Raw genomic sequence first — 11,027 nt, forward strand, 5'->3', positions numbered from 1 at the left:
TAGGCGGACCACTGCGGCTTCCCCAAGCCCGCCGTCACCCCACCCTATGGGACCCCAGCTTTTCACAGCCGCCCCCAAGCCCTCTGCCACCTGCCCCCTTACGGCACGCTGCAGCCGGGCCCACACCTAACCCCCAAAGCACATCCTCCCTCATTCGTGAACCAAATAAACCAGTCCGCACCCCACGCAGCCCAAGGTTTTGCCCTGCACCCAGGTCCCAACACCTGATGACCCGCCTTTACCACCTGGAAGGGGCTGGGGGTGGAAAATCAGAAGGAACCAGTGCCGGTGCCCGGAGCAATGCGGATAGCTGGAACTCTGCTGCTGGGGTGGAGAGAAGCGGTGGGAGTTGGTCCCACGCCATCACCCTGCAAGTGGATGTCTCATGAGAGGTTTGGGTCCCCTGGCAGCTGAATAGGAAGGTATGAAGAAAGGGAGATGAGGCAGGTTCCTCCTGCCCAGCCAACTCCTAGGAGAGGCTGCACCATGTGAAACTTGCACCTCACGATTGAAGTTCAGACCAGAGGCGCTTTGAGACCAGAGGCACTTGGCAAGCAAAGCTTTAGCAGGCCGGATGGAGGTCGGGCGAGCTGAGGACCCCAGGGAGCAGTACACGAGACTGCCCCGTGGGACCAAGGCTGCTTTACGTGGTGACTGCAGGCTGGTCTTAGCTTTGCCCCAGACTTGAGTCGGCTACCCTGGCCACAAGAGAGGGCTCAACCTTTGGTCCTGGGCACAGGGCCCAGGGACAAAAGGGCAGGCCTTTTTTTCTTTTTCTCTCTTTAGGGGGAGGGAGAACAGTAGTCATGGGCGGCACAGGTTATATGGTACTACTTGACGTGTGGATTAACTTCATAAGTGTGACCTCGGACAGTTCCTGTCCTCTCTCTGGCCCCAAATACACAACATGTGTAGGCACTAAATACATATTTGTTAAATGTCTTCATCTGGATAATATGGTAGGAGATCATCCACAGCCCAGTCCCTCCCCGACTGGTCTCCATTTAGGTCCTCTATACATACTCCCCCAGCTTGTCAGGAGATGGGACCAGGTGAGCTGTCTATCTAGCAGAGTGGAGTGGGTCAAAGCAAGCCTCAAAGGTAAAAGAGGCATTTTAGAGGAGACATAATGGCCTGAGGTGGAGGTGCTCACTGCATCCCTGGAAATGAGAAGGGAGGCTGTTGGCCTTGATCTCTGAGACAAACAGCAGCCAGTGTCTTCCTCCCCCCTTCCAGCTTCCCAGGGCCTCTGGGGTGTGAGATCCTCCTCCATTGCAGTGCCCCACCCCCTCCCGGCAGAAGCCTAGGGAATGGCTCTGTCACCAGAGGTGTCATTTCCCAGCTGTCTGGGGGAGGGAGTGAGCTGGGAGTGTGTATGTGCTGGGTGTGGGAACTCAGCCCAATCTAAGAAACTCTTGGCTCCCTCCCCCTAGGAGGAGCAGTCAGGTCCCTGGTCCTTGTGCACTGACACAGAAATGACTGTGTGATAAAGAAGAAAAGAGCAGCTCCCAAGAGGCTCTCAGATCATGCTGTGGGCTGCTGGTTCTTGCTTTTTGGTCCTGAGACAACTCTGCTTTCTAGTCAGAGAACAAAGATGCCAAATTCCAGCCTTTTAAGTTCAAACGCCTCAATGTCTGGGAATAAATAAGACAGGGAGGATTGGAAGGAGGTAGGCACAAACAGGAAGACACCCCCACTCCCCAGCTTGACACCCTGCACTAAGTGGGGGGAACTTAGTGCAGGACCAAGTAAGATGTTAGACACTGGCTTAAGGGTGATGTGGAAAGGACAGAGCTCCAGATAAATTTGGGGAGCCAAGGCCATGGGGTGTGGCTTGGAAAGCTGGCACATTGCTATTGCTATTGGGTCCTGGGGCCAGCAGCAGCAGAGTAGAAATGAGGGTGTGTATGACCTGTGGAGGTGAGGGGGGGCCAGAAGGACTTATCTCAGAGAGGACTCCCACCGAGCATCCCCTCCCCACTATACCACCTAGGCTGTGATGCTAAGGAACTCCTCACATTTAGACCAATGGTGGAGGTGGGAAAAGAGTTGGGAGTGGAGCCAGGCTTGGTGGCTCAGCCTGTAATCCTGTGCCTTTGGAAGGCTGAGGTGAGTGGATTGCCTGAGCCCGCGGGTTCGAGACCCACCTGGGCAACTTGGTGAGACCTCATCTCTACAATAAATCAAAATGAACCGGGCATGGTAGCTTGCGTCTGTAGTTCCAGCTACTTGGAAGGCTGAGGCGGAAGGATCGCCGGAGCCCAGCAGGTCGAGGCTGCGGTGGCTGGGAGCGGCCACTGCACTCCAGTTTGGGCGACAGAGTGAGACTCCAACTCAAAAAAAAAAAAAGACTTGGGGGTGGGATGACTGCGTCCACCTGGAAATGAATAAGGGAATGTTTTCTACAAGCAGATAGATTGGAGACCAAAAAGAAAGGGAAGCTGAACTAAAGAAAATAATGTGTTTATGTAACTGAGATCTGGCTTTTGCATTTACCTGTGCAGGGATTGGCAGCTGAATTTCTAGGCCCCAGCCCCAAGATCCATTCAAAGGATGTGGGAGGGACCCAAGATGATTCTGATGTAAGCCACAGAGATCACACTTTAATAAAGGCTTTCTTTTGCTGCTTTTTTATGGGGGCCAGCCCCCAAAAAGAGATTTAGAGGGTCCCTGGAAGGTGGGGCAGCATCGGCGAATATTCTGGAGAAATAAGGAGAAAGAAAGAGACTGGACCCTGACTAGTGCAGAAGCCGATTCTGTAGTAGGGATAGATATTGAAAGAAAGATGGAGGGATAGATATAAAGAGAAAGAAAGAAAGTGGACAACTGTTCAGTGAAATGAGCAGAAGCCATTTATTGGGACCAACCATGAGTCTTTTATCCCAAATTTTCACATGTTAAATCACAAGACTTTCACGTGAGCACAAGGCCAGGTGGGTGAGGTGCATCCCCCCACCCACCAGGTGTTTCCTTAGGCATGAGGAAGGACAATCCCAATCAAATCACAAGACTTTTACGTGAACACAAAGCAGGGGAGGGTGTCCCCCACCCACCAGGCGTTTTCCCAAGCATGAGGAAGGACAATTCCAAAGTTATCTCACTGTTCCTCATGCTTGGTTTATAGTCCTCAAAAGCAATATAACTGACTAAAATCCTAATACCTTTCTTATCTGTACTAATTTTACCTGTACTATAAACAACTCTTAATTATGGTTTAAACCAGTTCCTAAAGAATGTGGCCCAGCCCAAAGTTTGTGCTGGGCCATTTCTGGTAACCCTAGATAATCATCTATACCATCTAATGCTGGAAACAGCTCTCTAAATGTATATACTAATTCTACAAATATATTTTTAAATCTTATAAAGAAGCTTGTATCATGTATAAGGCTCCCAAATGTGATCTGAGTTTGAACTGTGTTAAGTTTAAAGCCGGAACCGCAGTCTGTGAGAAACGGGAACAATGGATCCCTAGAGTCAGCCATGCCTGTCATACTCTCAGAACTTCATGCTTAGATCATTAAAATCCCTGCCAGTGGGTAATGCTAAACAACAAAGAAAGGAGGAGGGAATGGGCCTTAAGCTCCTGAACCAGCCTGGTGGTCTCAAGGTCTGCAGCCCGCCTGGATCCCTAACGCTCAGGCAGGCCTCCATGGCTGGCTCCCAACATCTATTCATTTTCTTTTTTTTTTTTTTTTTTTTTAGTTGGAGTCTCACTCTGTCTCCCAGACTGGAGTGCAGTGGCCGCTCCCGGCCACGGCAGCCTCGACCTGCTGGGCTCCCGCAATCCTTCCGCCTCAGCCTTCTAAGTAGCTGGAACTACAGGCATGCACTACCACGCCTGGTTAATTTTTTTTTTTTAATTTATTGTAGAGATGAGGTCTCGCCAAGTTGCCCAGGTGGGTCTCGAATCCCCGGGCTCAGGCAATCCACTCACCTCAGCCTCCCAAGGCGAGGGATTACAGGCTGAGCCACCGAGCCCAGTTTGTTTTTTCATTTTCAATTACTGGTTTCGAAATTGGGATGGAAGGAGGCTGGGTCATTCCCACACTGACTCAGGCATTTGCTCCATATACATGAGTCAAACCTGACTGAACTAGTTATTAATTTCAGAGATCTTGTGTGTTCCTCAATGCAGCTTGTAAAGAAAGGGGCTTCAAATTAGGAACAAACTGTGCCCAGAATAGGGACTGTGAGGCTAGTCCCACCACCATGGCACTCAGCTGTGGCCTCTGGTGAGCCCTCCAGTCAAAAAAGTTCCTGGGACTTCCTGGCAAGCTCTGGGATTCTGGAGGTTAAAGGAAACTCCAAGGACTGTGTCCCCGGCACTTGACATGGATTGCCATGTGTGTTCAATTTTGGGGTTTTTGTTTGTTTGTTTTTGAGTTGGAGTCTCATTCTGTCACCCAGGCTGGAATGCAGTGGCATGTTCACAGCCACCACAGCCTCAACCTCCTAGGCTCAGGTGATCCTTCTGCCTCAGCCTTCTGGGTAGCTGAAATTACAGGTACAGGTCTCGTCAAGTTACCCAGGCTGGTCTCAAACCCACAGGCTCATGCAATCCTCTTACCTGGGCCTCCCAAAGTGCTGGGATTATAGGTATGAGTCACTGTGCCCAGCCTCAATTTGTTTTTTATTTTACTTATTTATTTATTTATTTTGAGTTGGAGTCTCACTTTGTTGCCCAGGCTGGAGTGCAGTGGCATGCTCATGGCCACTGCAGCCTCGACCTGCTTGGCTCAGGTGATCCTTCCACATCAACCTTTCAAGTAGCTGGAAGGCATGCGCCACCATGCCCAGCTAATTTTTTAAATTTATTTATAGTAGAGATGAGGTCTTGCCAAATTGCCCAGAATGGTCTCGAACCCATGGGCTCAGGCAATGCTCTCACCAAGGCCTCCCAAAGTACTGGGATTATAGATGTGAGCTACCATGCCAGGCCCTCAATTTGTTCTTTGTTTTTGTTTTTGTTTTTTAGTTGGAGTCTCATTCTATCGCCCAGGCTGGAGTGCAGTGGCATGTTCATGGCCATCGCAGCCTTGGCCTGCTGAGCTCAGGTGATCCTCCCACCTCAGTCTTCCAAGTAGCTGGAACCAACAGGCACAAGCCACTGTGCCCAGCTAATTTTTCTTGATTTATATTGTAGAGATGAGGTCTCACCAAATTGCCCAGGCTGGTCTTGAAACCATGGGCTCAGGCAATCCTCTCATCTCGGCTTCCCAAAGAGCTGGGATTATAGGTGTAAGCCACCACACCCAGCCCTCAATTTGTTTTTTAATCACACAAATATAACTATATTCTCCTCATAAAACATTAAACATATAGGCAGGTGACACATGCCTGTAATCTCAGCAACTCAGGAGGCAGAGATGGAAGGATATCTTGAGCTAAGGAGTTTGAGACTGGCCTGGGCCACATAGCAATACCCTATCTCAAAATAACTAGCCGGGCTCGGTGACTCAGCCTGTAATCCCAGCACTTTGGGAAACTGAGGTGAGTGGATTGCCTGAGCCCGAAGGGTTCGAGACCTGCCTGGGCAACTTGGCAAGACCTCATCTCTTCAAAAAATCAGCCGGGCGTGGTAGCGCGCGCCTGTAGTTCCAGCTCCTTGGAAGGCTGAGGCGGAAGGATCGCCAGAGCCCAGGAGGTTGAGGCTGCGGTGGCCGGGAGCAGCCACTGTACCCCAGTCTGGGTGACAGAGTGAGACTCCAACTCAAAAAAAAAAAAAAATTTGTATAATTTGGCTGGGTGTGGTGACTTACTGCCTGAAATCCCAGCACTTTGAGAGGCTAAGTCCTCCTTCCTTCCTTCCTTCCTTCCTTCTTTTTTGAGTCAGAGTTTCACTCTGTCTCCCAGGCTAGAGTGCAGTGGCACGCTGCTCACAGCTACCACAGCCTCAACTTGCTGGGCTCAAGCGATGCTTCCGCATCAGCCTTCCAAGTAGCTGGAGCTACAGGCATGCACCACTACACTCAGCTAATTTTTTGATTTATTGTAGAGACGAGGTCTCGTCATGTTGCTTAGGTTGGTCTCGAACCCCTGAGCTCAGGCAATCCTCTTGTCTCTGCCTCCCAAAGTGCTGGGATTATAGGTGTGAGCTGCCGAGTCTGGCTGCCTCTTTCAAAAATAATAAAAGCAGTCATAAAAAAGAATGAAATCATGTTCTATGCAGCAACATTGATAGAGCTGGAGATCATTGTCCTACATAAACTGACTTAGAAACAGAAAACCAAACACTGCATGTCCTCACTCATATGTGGGGGCTAAAAGGGCATAAAGATGGAAGTAATAAACATAGAGGACACCAATAAAGGTCGGGGGAAGGGGGCTAGGGTCGAAACTACCTGCGGGGCACAATGTTCATTGTCTGGGGAATGGGCCACCTGAGACCCAATCCCCACCACTACACAATATGTCCATGTAACAAATATGCACGTGCACTCTCTGAATCTCAAATTTTAAAATATAATAATAATTTTTATCTTTCTTATAAAAGAAAACATTTGTTGAGTTAACTGATTTGGGATGACAGCCAGGAGACGAGTCTTCTACTCTCAGGTCTCCCACTCTGGTGTCCTTGGGCCTCATCTTCCTCATTTGTTAAATGGGGTCTTTCATTTTCCAGTGCCAGGCATTGTGCTGTCAGAAGCTACAGCAACATACGCAAGAAAAGATTGTTAAAACACAGCATGGCCGGGCGCAGTGGCTCACGCCTGTAATCCCAGCACTTTGGGAGGCCCAGGTGAGAGGATTATCTGAGCTCAGGGGTTCAAGACCAGCCTGAGCAACATGGTGAGGCCTCGTTTCTATAATAAAGAAAAAAGTCAGCTGGGGATGGTGGTGCACGTTTGTGATTCCAGCTACTTGGAAGGCTGAGGCAGAAGGATCACCTGAGCCCAGCAGGTCGAGGCTGTGGTGGCCGTGAGCATGCCACTGCACTACAGCCCTGGTGACAGAGTGAGACTCCAACTCAAAAATAAAAAAACACAGCATGATTCTTGCTGTGATGAATGTAATGACCAAGTCATTTGCCAACTCAATTGAAACAGATTATACCAAAATGAAGAATCTCATAAATAAACATAACTAGAAACAGCAGGATCCAGGTACTCAAAAGACATCAGCAGGGATCTGTTTTTCCATTCTTCAGCTATGCTCACCTCTGACGTTGCTTCATTTTCACACAGGCAACATAAAAGCAGTTGCAGGCTCACATTTGTGAAAAATGTTATAGTTTGTATGCTTTAAAAAAAAAATGAATGTTCAAAAGTTCAAAATCCCATATGAAGAAAGTCTTTCTCCCACCCTGCAACCCAGCCACTTAATCTTTCTTACAACAACCAATACTCCCAGTTGCCTGTGCCTCCTTCCAGAGATGATCTGCACATGTACAAGCAATCACATTTAGAGTTTTCTATTTTTTTACACTAATGGAGGCAAACTATATGCACTTTTCTGCACCTCGCTTTTGTCATGTAACATATCCTACAGATTGTTCCATTACAGTGCGTACAATTCACTTTTTTTTCTGGCTGCAGAGTATTCCACTGTATGGATGTATCATAATTTTTTTTTTTTTTTTGAGTCAGCATCTCACTCTGTTGCCCAGGCTGAAGTGTAGGGACATGATCACAGCTCACCTGAGTCTCAATCTCCCTTTCTTCTCAGCCTCCTGAGTAGCTGGAACTACAAGTGTATGCCACCACACCTGGCTTTTAAAAAATGTTTTGTAAACACGAGGTCTTGCTAAATTGTCTTAGCTGGTCTCAAACTCCTGGGCTCAAGTGATCCTCCCACTTCAGCCTCCCAAAGTGCTGGGATTACAGACATGAGCCACCAAGTCCAGCCAGATGTGTTATCATTTAGCTGATCTCCTGTTGACAGACATTTCAGTTGTTTCCAACTTTCTGCCAATACAAGCAAAGCCGCAAAGAATAACCTATACATTCTCATTTTACCTATGTGAAAATATGTAAGGTAATTAATTCCTAGACTTGAAAAGCCTAGGTCAAAGGGTACAGGTGTTTGCGATTTTGATTTTGGTAGAAATTGCCAAATTGCTCTCCATGGATGTTACCAATTTTTATTCCCACCAACAAACAGGTAAGGCCTTTTTACCCATACCCTCTCCGATGCTATCAAATTTTTTGATGATTGCAAACATACTAAATTAAACATGATTTGCATTTCTCATATGGTGAGTGAGGTTAGGCATCTTTTCATATATTTGAGATTTTTTTTTTTTGAGTTGGAGTCTCACTCTGTCACCCAGACTGGAGTGCAGTAGCCGCTCCCGGCCATGGCAGCCTCGACCTGCTGGGCTTTGGCAATCCTTCTGCCTCAGCCTTCTAGTAGCTGGAACTACAGGCGCGTGCTACCACGCCCGGCTAATTTTTTGATTTATTGTAGAGATGAGGTCTTGTCAAGTTGCCCAGGTGGGTCTCAAACCCGTGGACTCAGGCAATCCACTCACCTCAGCCTCCCAAAGTGCAGATTACAGGCTGGGCCACCGAGCTCGGCTATATTTAAGAGTTCTGTGTATTTCCTTATCTGTTCAGTGTCTGTACAAATTTTTTGCACATTTTTATTGGGTTGTTGGTATTTTCTTGTAGCTATGTAGGGGATTTTTATGTGTTGAAATTAGGCCTTTCTGTGGTGGTTCACGCCTATAATCCCAGCACTTTGGGAGGCTGAGGTGAGAGGACTACCTGAGCCCATGGGTTCAAGACCAGCCTGGGCAACTTGACAAGCCCTCATCTCTACAATAAATGAAAAAATTAGCTGGGCATGGTGGCACATACCTGTAGTTCCAGCTTCTTGGAAGGCTGAGACAGAAGGATCACCTTAGTCCAGCTTGTCAAAGCTGTGGTGGCCATAAGAGTGCCACTGCACTCCAGCCTGTTCAACAAAGTGAGACTCTGACTCCAAACAAAAGTAAAATGTAGTAAAATAATCAAAATATAATGAGTTTTGAGTATGTATTACCTCTTTTTAAATATTATTTATTTATTGAGATGGTAGCTCACGCCTATAATCCTAACACTTTGGGAGTCAGAGGCAAGAGGATTGCCTGAGCCCAGGGATTTGAGACCAACCCGGGCAACTTGGTGAGACCTCATCTCTACAATAAAAAAAAAAAAAAAATTAGCCGAGCATGGTGGTCGATCTTGTAGTTTCAGTTACTTGGAAGGCTGAGATGGAAGGATCACCTGAGCCTAACAGTGGCCATGAGTGTGTCATTGCACTCCAGCCTGGGCAACAGAGTGAGACTCTAACTCAAAAAAAAAACTGGTTTCTTTTCCATCTCTGTTAGCCATAAGATCTGTAAGGGCCCAAGCTAAGTATGAGTCATATTCACATCTGTTCCTTCAGTACCGATTACAGGGGTTTCACCTATAGTAAGTGCTCAGTAAGTGCTGACTGGGCTAGATGAGGTAGCTCATGTCTATTATCCCAGAACTTTGAGAGGTCAAGGTGTGATGATCCTTTGAGGCCAGGAGTTTGAGATCAGCCTTGGCAACATAGTGAGACACCACCTCTACTACTATACTACTACTACTACTACTACTAATAATAATAATAATAATAATAAGTGTGTCTAGCTACTTGGGAGACTGAGGCAGAAGATAGCTTGAGCCTAGGAGTTCAAGGCTATAGTAAGCTATGATCAGTCATGCCACTGTATTCCAGCCTGGGCATCACACTCTGTTTCAAAATTAAATAAATAAGTACTTGTTGACCAAAGGCTAAGGATGAAGGCCTGCCATGAGAAGGGACAGAGGAAAATGCCATGTGTGTGAGGCATCACCAGAAAACATCTCCTTGGATTCTTTTTGCTTATTGGAATGGCCTGGGCTCCACCTTTAGGGGCTGAAAAGTGTAGAGAACCTTCCTAACACACAGCGAACCTGAGAATATTCATTCTGTGACACAGTAGAACTTAAACTCGTAAAACTTGTGTGTTTGTGTTTAAACTCTTGTAACTTGTTTTCTGACCAAAGTGGGTGTTTTAATACCTTTTTTAAAAAACATATTCTTATAGCACACTAGCAGCAAGAGTGAGAGTGCTTTCATCAGACTACAAACTGAACAACAGGGGTGCTTTGTCAGGTTTCTGAGTAGGAGCTCCAACTATCCAGGGGAGTCCCAGTCTGAGTAGATGGCTCTTCTTGGTAACAGACCATTTTGACACCGACTATGATTGACACAAATAACTGTTATATAGAAAACTGAATATATGCAAGATGATTCCTTGCTTTTTTTACATTAATGAAATTTAAAAATGTAATATGACAAATAATGACAATTATGGAATTTAGAAATAGAGATGTTTCACTTACAATGGGGTTATGTCCCAGTAAACTCAAATAAAAAATACTATGTCTAAAATGCATTTAATAGACCTAATTTACAGAACATAGCTTAGCCCAGCATCATTTATTTATTTATTTAGAGTTGGAGTCCCACTCTGTCACCTAGGCTGGAGTGCAGCCACAGCCACCGAAGCCTCAACCTGCCGGGCTCAGGTAATCCTTCCACTTCAGCCTTCCAAGTAGGTAGAACTACAGACACACGCCACCGTGCCCAGCTAATTTATTTTATTTTATTTTATATTTTATTGCAGAGGTGAGGTCTTGTCAAGATGCCCAGGCTGGTCTGGAACCTGTGGGCTCAGGTAATCCTCTGTCTCCACCTCCCAAAGTGCTGGGATTACAGGCATGAGCTGCCGTGCCCAGTCTACTTTAAAGGTACTCAGAACACTTACATTAACCTAAAATTGGGGAAAATCATCTGCCATAAGACCTAATTTAGTAACGGTGTTGAATGTCTCACCTAATCTACTGAATACAAGACTGTATTGAAGTCTACTGAACGAGTTAGTGCTTTCACTAAGAAGATCGTTTCCTGGAAAGAAGTGAGAATCTTCGAGAAGCAAATGAGGAAAACGCACGAATTAATTAAAAAAAAAAAAAAAACAGCCGGGCTCGGTGGCTCAGCCTGTAATCCCGCGCTTTGGGAGGCTGAGGTGA

Source organism: Carlito syrichta, unplaced genomic scaffold, assembly GCF_000164805.1.
Source record: "Carlito syrichta isolate Samal-C Ts95f unplaced genomic scaffold, Tarsius_syrichta-2.0.1 Scaffold305117, whole genome shotgun sequence".
NCBI lineage: Eukaryota > Metazoa > Chordata > Mammalia > Primates > Tarsiidae > Carlito > Carlito syrichta.